We start from the raw sequence: 19902 nt of genomic DNA on the forward strand, positions 1-19902 counted from the left end.
GTGACCATTGGAACAAGTGCACATGGATTTCTGAGTTCAGAAAGGCAAAGTTGGAAACCACAGGAGAAGGTAGTGGCCAACTCCTGGCACCAGGGCCCCTGCTGGCCTACCTGGACTTGGAAGACTGCACCCCAGCCCCACTTCCGGGTCCATTTCCCAGGTATGTTAGTCCTCAAAAGCCTTCCCAAGATAATGCTCCAGTAAGCCACCTTGTAAGTCTGAACCTCTTTGCCACCTTAGAATCATGGCACCTCTTCACCATCTTAGAATCTGTTCATCTAAGCTGTAGTTAATGAAAGTGTTAATATAATGTTCTGCTCTCTCATTTGCTTGCAAGGATGCTGGTGAGAACTGGCTAGCTCCAGGCACTTTTAAGGAATGGAAAAATCTAACTCCATACACACATGAAAGCCAGCACAAAAAGGAATGCTGGAAACAAACCAAGGACAGACTGACCATGACTGTACCATCAGCTGTAAGAAAGTAGTATGAACCCCAGGAGAAAAGGATCCATTGAGAGAGACACCATCTTCTTAGCTGTATAGAGACAGCCCCTCACTCTCACGTCCAGATCCTATCCTTGGGGTACTAGTTCAGGGCTGGTGTGCACATGGTGAGGAAGGGGCTCAGACCCGTCCCTATGCATCCCACAGATGTGTCAGCTGGTATGAGTTATCTAGCAGTGACCACATTTTGGGGAGAAATCACCCATTGATTTATCACAGGGGCATAAATCATAAATGCATTTAGTTGTCTTCATCGCCTTTCTTGTCATCTTGCCCCTCTGAAGTGAAATTAAGAGGCAGATGTCTTATCTGGGATCAATTCCAGATCCCATTTGTGTTTAAAAGAAGAAAACCAGGAAGGGTTTCACACAAACTTTCTGCCACAAATTGATCAAAGTCTTGGGGCACTGAAGGCCAAGTCTCCAGTCAGATATCTCTGAGAGGCCCAGGGACATGAGGGGTGGAAAAGTCAGCTCACACTGTCCCTGCAAGTCCCAGGTGAGGCTGAGTATAACAAGAAGTTATGTATTATCTCTAATATAACGCAACCCCTCTGTGGCTTGCAGATACCAAGGCTCACAGGGCTTCATGCACATACAGGCAGGTTCTAAAGGCCATGTAAGAACAAAGGCTGATCGTTTATGACTGTAACTTTTTAAATTTAAAATCAGCCACTGCAAGGACAAAGGCGGGGTGGGGGGAGGTGTTTCCATATAGGTCCTGAGAGTTCTTCTCAAACACTATCAACTTTCTCAGGACTTCAGTTCCATCACGGTATTTTTGAAAAGCCTGACTCATTTACCCTTTCTTTTTCCTTAAGTTTTCTGGTCCCATTTTTTTTTTCTTTCCATTCTCAAGAACTATTCTTGCAACAAATCTGAGAAGGAGCAGTTTGGGCAAGGATATCTTATAAACCAGGACCCTTGAAAGACTGAGGCGATTATTTGAGATCACATGGGTCAAAGCTATGTTGAACATCAAAATTGGCCTCTCTGGGTTTCAAATAGAAGCCTAATTCTTAGTTACTCCTTCTAGGTACACCATTATAAGTTAACAATGAGAAATTATTTTCCTTTCCTGTTTCTTCTAAGTTCACTTATGCATCCTCTATCAAGGTCAGCAGCATGTAGGCTTGACTAGTGCTAAACTCACCTAGGAGAGAAGCCCAGACAGCAAGCTACTCACCTGGAGACCAGGAGTCCAGACCCACTGGCCTGAGAGCAGTCAAGGAACTCTTCACTTAACTATGAAGTAGAGAGAGTACAATTGACCCCCTAGGATTTTTCTTTCTAAGGGGACTTCCTAAATCCTTCCCGACCTTCAGAGTTAGTTACTTATTGCCTAAACCCTGCTGGTACCATGCACAGAATTTAGTTTAATGGGATGCTCATGTCTTTGTTCTGGTTATTTGGACTCCCAGGGATTATAAATAAACTAGCAGAAAGGATGTCAGGCCTCATATGTAAAGGGTTGTTGCATTATTTCAACACTGTAAGTATATGTTTTGTTTAGTCCTCAGTAAAATAGAAGCTTGAGGAACTATCTCTATCCTCATTCTCTATCATTCCTCATCCATACCCCCTACTTTCCATCTGTCTATACACTCTCTGTCTCTGTCTCTTTGTCTCTCTCTCTCTCTCTTTCTTTGTCTTTCTGTCTCTCTGTCTCTCTCCCACCTCACTCCCTCCCCCGCCCCCCCACCACACACACACAATACTGGGTATACATAGGTGACTGAAGGACAAAGGTTATGGAGTTTGCCATGAAAAGAGATAATAGTGAGGTAGACCTCAAATTAGTATATGATTTTTAAACATAAGAGATGGCATCATTAGGAAAAATAGCATATACAATGAAAATCTATAACAGAAAGCATAGTGGCAGTCAGGGGATGCTTTGCTGAGAGGAAGACTTACACATTTTTAAACATATATATTCAAAACACATGGCTCAGAGATCAGCATTTTGATCTGTAAGATATCAGTGTGAGCTAACCAGCTGATCCAATGGGAACGTATTCAAGGCCTGCAGTGCCCCCTGTGTCAGTTCTTAGCCTCCACTTGTAAAGCCATCACAGGAAACATTCTGTTTGCTTTAAGCATCCTGCCTACAGAAGGCAGAAGCAAAGACCTACACCCCAGTATCTGTACTCCACCCCTTCTTCTTCATCAAGTCAGGTAGTCAACAGTCATCTGTCAACTGGCTTAAGACAACTTGGCTTTCTTCCTTTGTTTGAGGGAGCCTGGTATTTTGTTAAATGAGAAGAGATCATAAGAGGCCATTGCTGCATTGAGAGGAGAGGAGAAGTCCAGTGCTTTAGAAAGGTTATAGTATAAATCTGTGGAGGGAAAACACATTTCAATAAGTATCCCTTTGGCTCACACAGACATCCTTCTGTTTGGAGTTCTGATCCAGAACAGTCACCTTTGAAATCTTAAATCCTTCACTTTCTATGTCTGTCCCACTGAGGTGTAAAACAAATCATGTGAAAGCAAAATCTAGGAAATTCAAATTTTAAAAGCCTTAAAGCTGCCATGGGTTCTAAGGGTCAGACTCATAGAAGAAAGAGTTAAGTGTGCCAGAAATGCAGGCTTCTCACCCCCAAAGCTCCAAATGCCTAACTCCAGCCAAGTGAACCCTCCCCAAATCAGAGGACACCTGGGACATCCCTTCCATCGCTCGGGAGGCTTTGTGGCCATTTAACTAATCCTCCCTTGACATCTCACTTTTGGTTCACATTCCAGCACCGATTTCCACATGGGCCTCTTTGCTTTCCAACCAGGCACGTCAGGCAGCAGGCAGCAAATTCATGCCTGACAGTTAGCACACAGCTCATACAAGTACCCCCAAAGAGGCCCATTAGTCACCATTCTCAGCTGTTTTCTTTTCTCAGTATGAATCCCCAAGGAGCAAGGAGAATAGAACAAAAATCTATTTTAATGCTCTGGAAGAGCAAACAATGAGCCAAACTCAACTAGAATATGAAGATCCCAGGAAGGACCATAAATACTCTTGTGGGAAGATAAGAGAAGGATCTGAGAGATGCCAAGCCTGAGGAGCTGGGCTGCAGAGCTGGAATATACTCACTAAGCCCCATGACTCTGTTCTCCTCCTATTCTTTATAGAAATGTGAATGTAAGAGTATCTGGGTGGACAATATAGGTTGACAGCCAAAATCGTCTAGCTTTGGGAGCCTTAGGTTTTATCCCTGAATTTATAAAAAGCAATGCAAGAGCCAGCCTATAGAGGATATCATACTTCCCAACATCTACTGGAAGAATAAGTTTCATTTATGAGGCATAAGGGCGATCTTTCTCCCGAAACAGTTTGCTAAGAAAGCTAAACTTCCCTCGGTGAGGAAAACCTTGCAATGTGGAAAAAGCATTTAGAATCAGAAGGTGCAAGCTCATGGTCAGGCTTTGGGATTGGAATCCTTCCTGTTGGACTGTTGGGATCAAGTTCAAAAGGTAAATCATTCCTCCCCATGTGTGTACAGCATCAGTAAGTGGGGTAGCTGGGGATTTACAGGGAAATGCCGAACCTTGCCTTGACCTAGCTCTACTTGTTTGTTTTTTTCCTTCTATATGTGTTTTTACACTAGGTACTGCACCAAGAATAAGCTTGGAGGGAGAGAATACAGGAACTAAGTTCTGCTATTTGCTAAGATAACAATGCCAGTGATGAGTCACCACTGCAATCAGCGCTTTGTTGATGTTCAGGGAGCTGGGAAATCCCTGTCCTGGAAGCTTTTCCTAATCAAGGTAATTCCCTGAAATCCAGATACTTCTCCTGAAAGAAGGTCCATCCCTTTAGAAATCAGAAAAATTTGCAACTCCACCTAAGTCTGTGCATATCTGAGAGACCTTAACAGGGAAGCCCGAGACAAGCTTCTGTGTCTCTGTCACCCCAAGGTACTCAATTAGCAGGTGGCACTGGGGCCAGGCTATTGATATGGACTTTAGAGTAAAGTTAGCTAAACTGCTCTCAATTCCAACTCCTGTCCTATTAAAACCACATGCTATCAATAATCATAACTTAAAAGTGCTGCTGGAACAAATGAGGCAAAGCTGGCACAGTACTCCCCAAAGTGCTCAGCCAGCATCCAGCAAGGCTCCCCGAGGATGTGTTCTGTGCCAGGATAGCCTGGTCACTGAAACACATGATAAACAAATGCATGCCCTGCTTTTACAGCATACTGCTTCCAGTGGGTGAAAAATCATGCACCTTTACTTCCTGAAGATCTTTACCTAAGGCGTTACAATGTAAAAAGTGCTATGTACAGAAGGAAAGCAGTAACTGAAAGAGCTGAAGAAGGATGACTTTAAATAGACTACCAGATTGGGCACCATTGAGAAGGTGGCGCCTGAGTAGGATATAAAGGAAGTGAGACGTGAATCCATGTAGACAGCTGGTGGCCAAGCCATACCTACATCCCAGAGTAGCCGCCAGAGCAGTGGGCTGGGCAAAGGGAATGAGAGACAACAGCGAAGGGAGGATTGGAATAACACATGCCTATCAGAGCATGCTGTATGAATGTAGTCAGAATTTTGGCTTGCCATTGGCCTAGTGAGGGCCAGTGGAGGTTTGGCCCAGGAGCCACAGCATCATTTGCTTCAAGTTTCCAAAGGCTCTCACCCCTGCTCCACCCCTACTCTGTCTGTTTCCTTTAATGTACATATATTTTGTTTGATGTGGTCCTCCTCAATTGTATTTGTTTTGGTGCCATATCCAAGAAAATGCAAGCCATATATAAACTATAGAACTAATAAGTGGTTTATTTCCAAAGAATATAAGTAACTGCTAAAATTCAATAACAACAACAAATATAACTATAAATAATATATCCTTATTAAGAAATGGGCTAATGGCTCAAAGAGCTATTTCTCCAGGGGAGTCATAAAGGTAGCCAAGAGATATATGAAAAGATAATGAAAAGATAATAATGTTGCTAATTACCAGGAAAATGTGACTCAAAAGGACAATAGCAATCACCTAATTGTTAGGGTAGGTATTGTCAAAACCACAATAGGTAACAAGTGTTGATGAGATTGTAAGCTGATACATTCACTATGAAAAACAGTATGAAAGATCCTCAAAAAATTTAATCCCAGAATTCCCATTTCACCAGGAAATCAGGATTCCTAAGAGCTATCTATACTCTCGTATACATGACTGCATTACACATAATAGTCAAGAAACAGAAACAACTCAGATGTCCACAGACAGAGAAAAGGACAAAGAATAGTGCACATACATACAAAATGGAATATTATCCAGCCTTATAAAGAAGAAAATCCTATTCTTTGCAATAACATAGATAGACAAATAGACATTATGTCAAGGAACTAAGTCACAAAATGACCAATACTACATGACTCCCCTCAGATGAAACACCTAAAATAGTCAAAGGCAGAGGGAGATACAATAAAATGATTGCTACCAGGGGGCTAGTAGGATAGAGGTAAAGAGAAATAGAGAGGACACAAGTGTTTTTTTTTCTTGCTTGCTATTGTTTCTAATGTATTTATAAGGTACACATGATTTTTTTTGTTGCTTTGTATGTCCCTCCCCCATGGTACAACCCCTGTTTTCAGTGTATTTGATGTTGGTATAATTTGGGGAGGGGAAGGAAAAAAATTGTTTAAATAGAGATACAGGTGGACCCATTGCAACAATGAGATGTACAAGACACTACATCAAAAAACAAACTTTACAATTTAGGTGGGGTGGGGAGGGGAGCGTAGTTGTGAAGATGGGAGGGAAGGGATAGTAGGGGAAAAACAAAAGAGGAAGCAACAATGCTTGATAAGAAATGTACTCATTACCCTGGTCATGTAATTGTAACCCCTCTGTACAGTATTTTCACAATAAAAATATATTTTAAAAAATTAAAAAGAGTTGTTCAGTGGGCATAAAGTTACAGTCATATTCAAATATATAATGGAATTCTATGCTTCCATCAGAAAGAATGATACCACCCCATTTGTAAGGAAATGGAAGGACTTGGAAAAGTCATCTTAAGTGAAGTAAGCCAGACCCAAAGAAACATAGGCCCCATGGTTTCCCTTATTTGTAATCATTAATATATCTACGATAATCTTAGCAGATGAACAGAGTAGCTCAATAGCTATGAACATGACCACATAAGATGACACTAAGCGAAATGAAATCCAAGACTTGGACACAAGAGGTTTTTCTTTGTTGTTGTTGTTCTCAATGTATGATGTGATTTCTTTATTCTTTTGTGTTTTCCCCCCATGGGGGATTTTGGTACCCTGGGTCCTGTATATATGTTTATCTGAACTAGGGAAGTGAAGGGGAACAACAAAATGGTGAGACAAAGGACAAAGTGGGAACCTGTTCAACAGTGATACTCACAAGACAATATGTTGGAAATGATCTGTTCAACTTGGCAGAGGAGGGGGAAGGGGAGGCTGGGGGGAGGAAAAGAGGGAGGAGGTAGGTAATAAGTTAGACAAGAAATGTAATCACTACCTTACTTATGTAACTGTAATCCCTCTGTACATAATCTTGACAATAAAACTTAAAAAAAAGTTACAGTCATACAGGATAAGTTCCAAACTTGTGCTCATAATAGTTCATATCTAAAACTTTGCTGGAAGGGTATATGTCACAAAACTTCTAATAACAAATATGTCCTTCATCTGCTTACCTGGATTGTGGTCATGATAATGTGGGTGTATGTGTGTGTGCGCATGCAATGTATGCAAAATTGCATTAATTGATCATACACAGTCTATTCTATAAAATTATATTTAAAAAAACAGAAAACAAAAGAGAGGGTGTCTGGTTGCTGCCTAGTTTTGGTAACGTGAATCTCAGAGCAGAGAAAGGAAAGGATTTCATTGGGACTTTGGTGCAGGTACAACAGGGTACTGGGGAGAAGAAGAGGAAGGAAGTGCAGGAGCTCTACTAGCTACCAAACCTGTGGGCAACTTATTCCTCTCACACTCAGCATGCTTCTGACTGAGAAAGGTAAGAATTCTAGCCTCTTCTCCATCCCTGGCCTGTCCTACTAAGGGAATGGTAAGAGACAATATGAGCATATAAGATGGAGTTAAACCAGCTTTCTTGTGAAGCTGATGGGTAGTTTCTGGCTACCATGATCAAGGAGCCTCTATAGCAGCAATCCTCCCTTCATTTGGGTCTAGCCATCACCCCTTACAATCAGAGGCTTTCCATCAGGCTCCTACAGGAGAAGATAAATTTGCCAAAAGCACAAATAGGATAAGAAAACAACTAAGGTAAGGATAGTGCGTCCAGGTACAAGCGGCTTACACCTGTAGTCTTACCTACTCAGGAGTCTGAGATCTGAGATTATAGTTCAAAGCCAGCTGCAATAGAAAAAACTGTGGACTCTTCCAATTTACCAGAAAAAAAATCTGGAAATGGAGGTGTGGCTCAAGTGGTAGAGCACCAGCCTTGAGTGAAAAAAGTTAGTGCCCTGGATCTGAGTTCAAGCTTCAAGGGAGGTAGCGGCACTGGGAATGTGGTTTAGTGGTAGAGGACTTGCATAGCATTCATGAAGCCCTGGGTTTGATTCCTCAGCACCACATAAACAGAAAAGCCAGAAGTGGCACAGTGGTTCAAGTCGTAGAGCACTAGCCTTGAGTCAAAAAGAAGCTCAAGGACAGAGCCCAGGCCTTGCATTCAAGCCCTAGGAGTAGCATAAAAAGAAAAAAAGATGAGTGCATTGAAACCTACCCCACTGGCCACACTCATGCCCTAAGCAAGATGCTAATCTTGGATCCACTTTTGCCTTCCAGAACTAGCATGGGTTGCCTGGGGAAGTTAATTCAGATATACCTGTTGAATTTAGTCCATACTCGTGCAGACCATAACCCTCTTCTTCCAGGACTTACTCATGTCCTCCAACCCCCACAAGAACTCTATAAGAGATTCCATCTGTAGGGTGGTTCTGGCTCCACTCTTATTTTCTAAATGAAGAAAGTTCAACATAAAGAAATTAAAGCACTTGTCTAAAGCCTGGACATGGAGTGGGGGATCTAAACCTTGACCATTGCTCTGGAAAAGGAAAAATTATCTAAATGAAACACTGCTTTTCAAATCTTTTCCTTTTTCTTTTTGTTAGTTATGAGGCTTGAACTCTGGGCCTGAGCACTGTCCCTGAGCTCATCAGCTCAAGGAGAGTGTTCTAACACTTGAGCCATAACACCACTTCCAGTTTTTTGGTGGTTTATTGGAGATAAAAATCTCACAGACATTCCTGCCCTGGCTGTCTTTGAACCATGATCCTCAGCTCCCAGCCTTCTAAGTAGCTAGGATTACAGGCATGAGCCACCAGCGCCCAGCTCAAATCTATTTTACATTTCACTAGTATAGACAAGCTCATCTTCCCTGAAGCTCTTCTAAATCAATTAACATTAGCTACTATTGATCGTTAGTTGATTATACCAGTTAGTTGATGACTTCTCAGAATAGCTGGATAAATGCCAGAAATTTATATTGAAAGGACAATGCTTATATTTTAATTCATGAAACAGGTCAAAGGAAAAGCCTAGAAATGTTTTCAAAATGTTGCCGAGTACTTAAATCTTCTCGTAAGTCAACCAAGATACCATATAAGACACCACTAATCCACATTCAGGAATAAAACAGCACTTCCTATTTCCCACATCTCAACCAACATGGCTACTATCCTGAATTCATCAAGTATAATTATATTTTTAACCATAACTGAAGTTATTTAACCATGCAAAGGCCTGAAAATCATGGTGACAATGGTGGCCTAGTCATTATGCACTCTACTCACTGTGCTCCACATTGAGCGTGGTAGCACACCACCTTATTTAATTCTTAATCCTGCAAGATGTGTGTAATTAGTCCCATTTTCTAGATGGAGAAACAGCAATTGCTTGATCCCACCCATACTACTCTATCCTCACCAAAACAACAACAAAAAATAACAAAAACAAAAACAAAAAAATACCCACTTAGTAGTCCAAGAGAAATAAAAACCCAGGAAACAAGAACTTGACATATCATTGACTTGCAAAGTATGCTAAACTTATTCATCAGTCTAGCCCAGTTATTACCAAGTGTGGTAGCTACTAAACTAATGTGCTTTAACATCAATCCCAGCAAGCCTCATAAGGCTGGAGCTCACGTGGCAGATCACATTTCTGCTTTGCCAGCTGCTCCTGGCTAGGGTCTGATTGAGGGTCTGGCTAAAGAGGGGGGCTACATAAAGGGAGGAAAGAGAGAAAGTTGCTTTCTCACTGCTGCTTATTCCCAGGGCATTCCCTCCAGTAGGCTTGCTTCACTGGGGTGAAGCTGGGTTAACAGAATTAATTTTTCTAACATTATCAGAATTGGTCCTATTGCATCCCCTTCAGAGATTGCAATATCCCCTTCCCAAGAGTCTGGGTCCTGATCTGGTCTCACAGGACCATCCGTTGAGATCAGAGACTTCAGACTTGTCAGTGAGCATGTTCTCCTCAGAGGTCTGGGTCCCATCCCAGAGTGCCCTCTTCTTCTGAATTCCAAATGTCAGCATTGATGTCTTTTTCCCTCTCATCTTTTTACCCTCAGTCACTTAGGAGGGAGGGCCATAAACATTTTCCTAACTCAAGAAACATAATTTGGGAGCCGACTGTTAGCACTTTCACTTTGAGAATTTTGCCTGCAAGGAACAGAACCCTAGAAATATTTTTAACAATTCTCCCAACATCATCTCCTCAGTAACGCTGATGTGCTATAGAATGAGGATAAAGGATGTGGACACAATCTGACATGGAGGGCAAAGATTCAGTGATTTCTGGTCCCATACCTGTTCTGTGGCTAGTTCTCTCACTTGTAAAATGAGAGTGGCAATCACTGTGCTGCCCAAAGGGAGGAGCTAAGCATTCAGCCATGAAATAAAGCAAGTGGAAGACTGGACTCCTTTCCTAGCACTGGAAGTTGGAGAGGCCAGCCTGAACAGCAGCTACCTGAGCAATCATTTGCCAGAAAATGGTGGAGGCCACCAAGAGGGAATGCATAGTCTTCTGCTTTTGGCCTTTCACGTTCTGAAGACAGGGTTTTAAGTTGGAGGCCAAGGTCAGGAAGAGAAATAGAAGCAGGGGAAGGGGACCAAGGTGCCAAGCAGCTGTCTGGAGCCGTGGACTTGAACTGATTTTTCAGTGGCTGGTAGCAGCCATGCATCAGTGGGCCTTGTTCCTAACGTGTCTTGTCATGTTCTTCTTGCTGTAGCCACTCGCTGTCTAATATCACCAGAAGTAATTAAAAATAAAGTGGGAGACAACAAACCATTTCAACTCTGCCTTTAGCTGTGAGGAAGGGCTGCATGAGCTCTTACCACGGTAACAGAAAATGCTTTTTCCTGTCACATCGTTGACTGACCACGAGAAATGAATGTTCCAGCGCATTTTCTAAGACAGCTTTAGGATTTATCGCCCTTGAGAAAATGCAGCAATAACACAAACTCACCGAAAACTTTCAGACCAGAATGTCACTTCAGTCAGGGAGAATAAGTGAGTAGAGAATGCCAGGAAGCTGAACCATTTCTTGTCTGAGGGAGCAGGACTTAAGAGGTGAGGAGCAGACAAATGGAGGGAGGAATGGTGGGTAAAAATAGTCACAGTACTCAGTGTACATATATGAATGTGGAACTAGGTACGTTGAGGGGAGGGGAGGGTTGTAATAGAGCCGTGGGGGGGGGGTGTTAAGATGGAAAGAGTGATCAAGATGCATTGTACTCTTCAATTCACAAATTAAATTGAAATACCTTTGTAAAATAAAAGAAAATTTTAAAGAGTAAAGAGGGTAAACTGAAAAATGTCAGGAAAATGTGATACACACACACACACACACACACAATGGAATTCTATGATTCCATCAGAAAGAATGACACCACCCATTTGTTAGGAAATGGAAAGACTTGGAAAAAATTATATTAAGTGAAGTAAGCCAGATCCAAAGAAACATAGGTCCCATGGTTTCCCTTATTTCCAATAACTAGTATATGTCTAGGACAAGCAGAAGAGGTCAAAAGCTATGCACATAAGACCATGTAAGCTGATGTTAAACGAAATGAATCTCAAGATAGGGACACAAGAGATTTTATCTTTCTTGCTGTTCTTGTTAATGTACTTATAATGTACTATGTGACTTTTTTTTGTTTCTTTGTATGTTCTTCCCCCATGGTATAACCCCTGTTGTTACTGTATTTGATTCTGGTGTCCTGCATCTTATATATACATTTTTCTAATTTGGGGAGGGGAAGGGAAATAACAAAATGCTGAAATAAGGATACAGGATGACCCATTGTAACAACGAGATGTACAAGACACTATGTTGAAAATGAACTTTACAACTTTGGGGAGGGGGGTGGAGAGAAGGAGTTGGAGAGGTGGGAAGGAAAGGAGGGTAGGGGAAAAAACAAAGGGGGGTAACTGCTCAATAGGAAATGTACTCATTACCTTGCTCATGTAATTGTAACCCCTCGGTACAGTATCTTTACAATAAAAAATATATATTAATAAATGTCAGGAAAAAAGTAAGTGGAAGTAAGGGAAGGAAGAGGAAGACAGTGTGAAGTACCAACTCAATGCAGACCTGAAGCAAAACAGCATTAAAAACAAGCAGCATCTGGAACATGCATAGCAAGCAAGTCTCCCATCTAGACCCATCTTCCCAATCGACTGAAATTAATAATGAAGAACATTAAGTCACAAATTATACACCTGGCCTTAGACTTTATCTCCAATTCTGTCAATTTCTGGTTAACAATACTTAATGTTCAGCTCTCTATGTACAAATAATTGGTGAGTGTCTGGCTCTAACTGAGAATATAACTGTTTCAAGTATCTTTTTGAACTGTGGCTACCAGAGAGAACTGATGATCATCAGCCCCCACCTCTCTCATGTCCACAATGGTATCTTGGTTAAGCAAGGACACCAGGATACTTTGCCTACTAAAGCCCAGAGGTGATATCCCCACTTATCCAGTCAGCTTTCCCCCAATAACACTGCCTCCAGGCTCCCAGGATCCATCCATTTGTTCTTCATACAGCTCTTCCCACATGCTCAGCTTCTCTTCCACTCTTACATGCATAATTCTCCCATGGCTCATTTACTTCGCCCCTTTTCCCCTTCCAGACCCCACTGCTCCACCCTCTATCTTAAACATTTACTGTGTTGTTTAGGAGATTGATCATTTTTCTAATAAACTGGTCACCCCCTTTCTTTGTTACTTGTGATCTAATATTCCCCTCTTTTGCAGTATCACACCAATCTCATTCTCATGGGCTCTGATATAATGACCCGGAACAGAGTGTGCCCCAATATATACATGTTATAGAAATTCATTATCCCAGTGACTATTCTCTTCTCTCTATTTCCTCTGCCAATATCCCCCATTATCATCCAAATTCTATATTAATTAGATTCTGTGGGATGAAGAATGACACATCCAATGTTGAGGGTGTATGAAAAGGGTATTTTGAGACCCCTACTGACAGTACAGACTTCTTCCCAAGTTTCCCATTGTCTTAAGTGAATCCTTTCTCTATTCAGCCTGTTCAAAGGAAGGCAAAGAAAATGCTTTTAAAAAGTATTTGAAAATCAAGGAGAATAATATGGTTTAGGAAAAAAGCAGAAAGAAAGAATACAAAAACACTTTCAAATTGCTTGAGATTATTGAAGGATTAGATAGATTCTTCAAAGGATAAACTCTGACTCTATTTGGACACTTAACTCCCCAGGATGGAGGACTGAGTTTTGCAAAACTACCCCAGAGGCCTGCAGCAGCATTTTGCACCCTGAAGGGAAATGAGACTAGATGGTCTTGAGAGGATTTATCTCCCAGATTATGACAACAGAAGAAGGTCTTTTTAGGGCAAACTACCTATATCCCCTCTTGCAGATACCAGCTTAGAATGTAAGGATTTCCAGTAGCGTTTCTAGCATTGCTGCAAAGTCATGTCTCTTCAAGTCCCCTGAACCTTTCTATTGGCCCAGTTTCTTTATTCCCATACCAACGGTTGTTTTGTCCCACATTGTTAGCCTTATAGTCCATATCACCCCCTCCCACGCAATTTTCAAAGGACCTTATCCTTGGGCATATCTGTGAAGGACTTCCAGGATCATTCTCCCTGTTGTTCTTTTTTTGTTTTTCTTTTGACATTCATGGGACTTGAACTTTGGGGCTGGGCGCTGTCCCTCAGCTCTTCAGCCCAAGGTTAGTGCTCTACCACTTGTGCTACAGCACCACTTCCATCCCTGTTGTTCTTGAGATTAAGGATAATAAAGCACAGTACATATAGCTAAAATATCAGTCACCTTTGAAGTTCCCCCATTCTTTAAAAATGGAAAGTCATTTAGTCACACCCAGATGGCTTTGGCATCACTCTAAATGATTTGTTCTCCTCTTGCTCTCGCTATAAAGCTATGGTAGGTTCTGCAATCATAGAATCCCTGTCATTTTGCAGACACTCCTGCTTTGAGAGCAGGAAGGCTAAGGAAACAGATCTGTTGTCCTGGTGATGATGTGCATAATATGTCAGCGTTTTCTGTAACTTATGGTTATTTTATTTTTGCTTTACCCTCAAGATCCCTGCAAAAAGGTTAAGGATCAGGCACGCTCATTATTTGTCTGCCTGGATCAATTTGACCAAATGTTCATCGTGGAACCCTGAATCAGTTATGAAACATCTTGGCACCTTAGTTTCCTTTTCTATGAAAAGGAAATGATAATATTCCCATCTCCTATGTTTTCCATGAGAAGTCAATATGCATGAAACATTTATTGTTATACTTGATACTTAGATTTCCATAGAATTAGCTAGCATCAGTTCTATTTTATAAGTAGAGGTATAAGAAATAAGTTTAATACACTATTTATTGAAGGAGACTTGAGGAAATATATATATATATATAGCACATTCTAGTACCATGAGCCACGGGAAGGATGAATTGCATGGTGACATCTAAGAATGACAAGTGGGTCATTATCTACCAGGATCATCTAGGCACTGTGTCTGCAGTAGGAGCAAGTTAATATGTGATCTATTATTTGACAGTTACTGAAGGGACAAATCTCAACCCCTACTGAGTAACACAAATGAAAATAAAGTTTGCCAACTCATGAGGAGGTTTATCCTGCCCCACAGTAACAGGGATTAGAGGGATTCCATTTTATTTGTATTCAGGGAGTGTGATGAACTCCCCTGAATTCATTTGTTGAAATCCTAGCCCACAATGTGACAGTATTAGGATTTAGGGCCTTTGGGAGGTGACAGGATTAGATGTAGTCAGAAGGTAGAATTCTCACCAATGGGATTTTAGTGACCTTATATGAGTCTTATAAGTGTCATGGGAGAGTTGTGCTTCCCCATTCTTCTCTCTACCACATGAGAAATCAGCAGCCTGTAAAATGGAAACAGACCCTCCACAAGACATTCTGGCTCTCCAAACTTGTATATCCAGCATCTAGAAGTCTGAAATGCAAGTTTCTGTTGTTAGTGAACAACTCAGTCTGTCACTGTTGTTTTTGTTCTAGCCTTTCAAACTAAGGAGAGGGAATCTCTGGTTTCCTAGACCTGTGTGAAGAGGAAAACTGATTCCTTCCAGGGTGTCCCCTCTGTAACTCTGGTGACCTGAAATCTGTGACCTCTGTCTGTGCCCATGGCACCACCAAAACTGAGATCAGGGATCACCATGTATAACATTTCTAAAGATCCTGCATCCCAGGCCCTGGGTTATGGCTCAAGACTCATTGTGGAAAAGTGCAAGGATCACTAAGCATTTGGGGAAAGCAATTCCACAGTAGAAAAAGAATTGCTTGCCATCAAGTCTCTCTCTCCCTCCGCCTACCACTTATTCTGTGGCTCATACAATTCATTCAAGTAGAAAAGAAGCATAGCAAGGGAGGCAGATACCAACACTGCTGTCTTCTGTGGCACCCAGCTGAAGTATGAAATCCTGAGGACATCTCAACGACCTGTAACAACTCACTAGCTGCTCTACTTTCTTCTTCTTCAAAGATCCCTTCAGATCAGGAGTTTGAAAAGAGAGAGTCAAAAGGTTAGACTGTAAATTCAGGCTTTGCAAACTTGTCTGGCTCCTACCATTAACCACAGACAATATGAAAACAAATGTATGTGAATATGCATATGACTATGTTAAGACACTTAAATTTGAACTTTACATAATTATTTTGTGCCATGACATAGTCTCCAAATTTTTTCCATTTAAAAATGTGCAAATTATTTCTATCAAATTAAGCCCAAGGACCATAGTTTGCCAATCTCTTCATTACATCACTTAACTAATCTTTTGCATGTCTATCCAGCCAGTGATTCTCTATGATGTATACAGGAGAAGGAGTAATGAATAATGATAAATAATGTCAGGACTTCATTTTTGAGTTAGAAGAGAGAGTTGATATCAGGCCTAGTACTTTTCCTAATTTAAACAGGTACAGGTTATAAATCACAAGGAAAGTACCTTTTGTGTTGAAGAGTTCATATTTTATTTTAAGTGTGTAAGAGCTACTGTTAAGCCACTAACCAATGGGTATTAAGCAAAAGTACATGGCTTCCCATAAATTAATAAATAGGTCCTCACTTCAGCTTTTAGGAATAAACTGCTGGCAAGGGACACATTGCAAAGGCAATCACAACTCTGCCTTCATGGACTCGTGGCTAAATGAGAAGTAATGCATTCCTTTTTTTCAGCTTACTCTAAAATGTTTTATAAGCAGTTGCCTTGAGCAAGACACTGGTTAGGTGCTAAATCACTTTGAAGAATGACACTCATACAGGTATTCCCCTGTACTGCCTCACTTCTTTCTTTCCCTTTCTTGGAACCTGACTGCCCCACTACATAGGAGTCCAATCTGCTGTGCTGAGTAGATACACTTCTCAGCAGAGCTGGTTCAAAGTGCAGGGATGGATAACTGTTTGGAATAGGAAATCTGTGTTTATGGAATCACCAAACAACGAAGTTAAAAGACAGACCCAGAACCAGTTATGGCACTGGACACGAAGTCATGCATCCCTTACGACAATTCCTAGGCAGTCCGGAGTCCAGGGTTTAGGCAAGGATAATGATGGCCTCTGGCTAGAAAAGAGTGAAGGCCTAGGACAAACATAAGAGGGGAGGGAAAATCCCTGATGCTGGGAACCACAAACTCTGCCTGAGAAGTAGTATGGACCTGTCCGTCTCAAGATTCCATACTAATATACACAGGTAAAGCATATGAGTGAGAGCAATGATGGAGAGTATGAGGATCAAAACCACAGAGAACACGTGCTAGCTGTCTAAGAGGGCAGCCTTTTTCAGTCCCTTGCTGATTCTGGGAATGGTGACGTTAAAGTGGCACGTGTGCCCATTAAGAGAAACTAAAATTTGGCCAGGTGCCAGTGGCTTACATCTATAATCAGGAGGCTGAAACCTGAGCATCAAGGTTCAGGGTCAGCTGGGACTTACAAATGTAAGAGAGTCTTACCTTCAATTAACCAGCAAAAAAGCTAGAACTGGAGGTATGCCTCAAGTGTTAGAGTATCAGCTGTGAGAGAAAAAGCTGAGGAAAAGTGCCAGCTTCTAGTTCAAGGCCAAGTTCCCCTCCACACACATAAAAGAATTAAACTTTTATACAATATCTCTAGCTTTGTAAATGTTGGGCAAGAATGAACAGTTTCCCAAACAGAGTATAAGTCAAGAAATAAACATCTGCAGGCTAGATAGTTCTAAGGAAAAGGTCCTTGCAAAGGTTGGAGGAAAAAAAAAAAGGAAAGGAGGATTGGCATAGTCCATTCAAGAACCAAGCCCTACTTCTTATACTGCTTCTACGGCAGTGTTTCTTGTGTGTGGCTCCCACAATAGCATCTGTTCACCTGGGGACTTGCTAGGAACATACACTTTCTGATACACACACACACCACTGGGTCAGGAGCTCTGGAGTGGGTCAACCTTCGAGGGAACAAGCTCTCTAAGCAAGGCTGTTTTACAGAAATCACATTCCATGCTTAGGACTATCTTCCTCTTTCTGGAGTCCATTTTTTTTTATTTTTGCAATCTTGAAGATTGCCAATTTCCACATGACAGATGCAACCCTGTACTAGATAGCTAATGTTCAAAATGATGGAGAACAATGACTACTTACACATTCCATATCAGCTCTCTTTATTTCAGTGCTCAATCATAATGGGGTTTTATGCAAATTCATTACCTGCACTATCATGAGGAAGTTCATAAAAAGGTGTATTTATCCAAATGTTGTAGAATGAGACCGAAGGGAAAGGAAGTAGTATTGGTTTTCTAATAAAAAGTTTTTAAAAGACCTCTACCACTGCTTGATAATATTTTATAAACAAGACCTGCTTCAGTTCATCTAAAATCAGTATTTTTCCTTCGTAAAGGAAAACTGAGATTTAAAGTTTATCAGAAGATTTGGAATTTTGCATCCCTTATCCTGTTTCTCTCTACAAGTAGGGGCAGAATATTTCAAAACCAATATTCCTAAGTGGCTGCTATTGACCCAGCATCATCAAATAGGAGTGATTCATGAAATACAGCACCTGAGATGTATGTGCAAACAAATTTGCTACTATTAAAAAGACCTCCACTTCCTTTTGCTTTATTGTTTTTAATCAAGTGGACCTAAGAACACTGTGCATTGTTTTTATTGTTATTTGTTGGTCATGGTGTTTGAACTCAGGGTCTAGGAGCTATCTATCCCTGAGTTTTTGCACTCAAGGCTAGCATTTTACTACTTTGAGCCACGGCACCATTTCCAGTTTTCTGGTGGTTAACTGAAGATAAGAGTCTCACAGACCTACCTGCCCAGGCTGGCTTCGAACTGTGATCCTCAGATCTAAGCGTCCTGAGTAGTTAGGATTACAAGTGTGAGCCACTGGCACCCTGCTTGTGTTCAGGTTTTGAACCGCCCCTCCATGCTGGATATTCTGCTATATACTGTAGAGGTGCAAGTGGGGCCAGTACTTCTCCTTTCAATTAAGTATGGCTTCTACTTGTTCCTGGAAATGATCAATTTACCACTGGCATGTAAAATCATATTGTCCAATAGTGAACTTCCACTTTTTTCAATGGTTGGTTTCTAAAGTCAGTGTTTATAGTGGACTGGATTTACTCATAAATGTCATCTGGGCAAGTCACATGCCACAACTTCACATCTTCTCACTAAACCCACCAGAGCCACTTTTCCTCTACCTCCCTACCTGATAGTTGTTTCCAAGGTTAAGCTTTAGGGGAACACTCTCCCATCTATTTGGGAACCACGCTGTACAAGATGCATATAACGTTAATCATCGGCCTCCTTAGAGGGGTGAGAGCCTGTGTCACCACACTGCGTAATTTGAGAATGATGAAGCGAACATGAAATGAAACGATATCTTTCTCCCATCTAATTTTCCCACATGGTACCTGCTCTTTGGATATGGTGAGGGCACACATCACATTTGTCTTGTTTCTTTTTGAGAAATTTGTACTGTTTGTTCAATGTCCAGGGATTAAATATACAAACTAGACAACGGAAGAGGGACTAGGTTTGGACTGTCTCATATCTAGCGGAACAGTCAGGGAACACCTTTGGCAATGGCATAGGACAGTGCTCATTGAAGTCCAATCTTGCCTCTTTTCCCTGCTAAAATTCCACTATTTGGAAGAGACAGTGACCACAATTGCCAATACACTGGCTTGTGCTCATGTGTTGATCCTTTTGCAAATATATATTATAGGGCCACATACCCAGAGATTTAGATGCTACAGGTATATGATACAGTCCAAGATCCACAATATTAATCTTCCTAGTGACTTCAGACTGGCTTATATCTTGAAGAATCTTTGAATTCGAGCATTTGTAAATGTTGACATGTATGGGTTCATAAGATAAAAGTCCATATTGTCCATCTGGAAACCAAAGGAGTGTAACAGAGAGCAGACAAGTTTTGACAGATATGGGAAACAGAATGTTCTAGGTGGTCCAACGAAAAACTACAGAAAAAAATGGCTCATGAAAAAGAAGTCTGTTAAGGACACTGCAGTTGACTTCATCATTCCTGAGACCAAGGGTCCACAGAGCAGCTCTGGCTCCAAGGCAAACAAAAATAAAGAGAATGATGCTCAATATGGATGAAGTATACTGACAATGGATCTTTTCACAGAATACATTAAACATGTTTTTATGGTTTCTTTCTCTCTAAAATAGTTTCATTTTGAAAACAACAAAAGCCAAAGTATTTGATTTTGGTCAACCAAAAACCACAAGGCAGAAAAACCATAGGTCATTATAAGATTAAGTCTACACAGGACACTTGTCTGAGGAGATCTGAAGGTTATGATAAAGGTTGTCCAATGACTCCACTGCGTGGATGGTGCTGGCATCAACTCA

The 19902-nt window shown here is 41.2% G+C and overlaps 1 protein-coding gene across 1 annotated transcript in view; it reads right to left on the reverse strand.

Moving 5' to 3' along the window:
* Cacna2d3 (calcium channel, voltage-dependent, alpha 2/delta subunit 3) overlaps positions 1-19902 on the reverse strand; it is a 935068-nt gene that overhangs the window by 401131 nt on the left and 514035 nt on the right. The gene's annotated exons all lie outside the window — the stretch shown is intronic.

The sequence above is a fragment of the Dipodomys ordii genome, unplaced genomic scaffold (assembly GCF_000151885.1).
Source record: "Dipodomys ordii isolate 6190 unplaced genomic scaffold, Dord_2.0 Scaffold132, whole genome shotgun sequence".
Lineage (NCBI taxonomy): Eukaryota > Metazoa > Chordata > Mammalia > Rodentia > Heteromyidae > Dipodomys > Dipodomys ordii.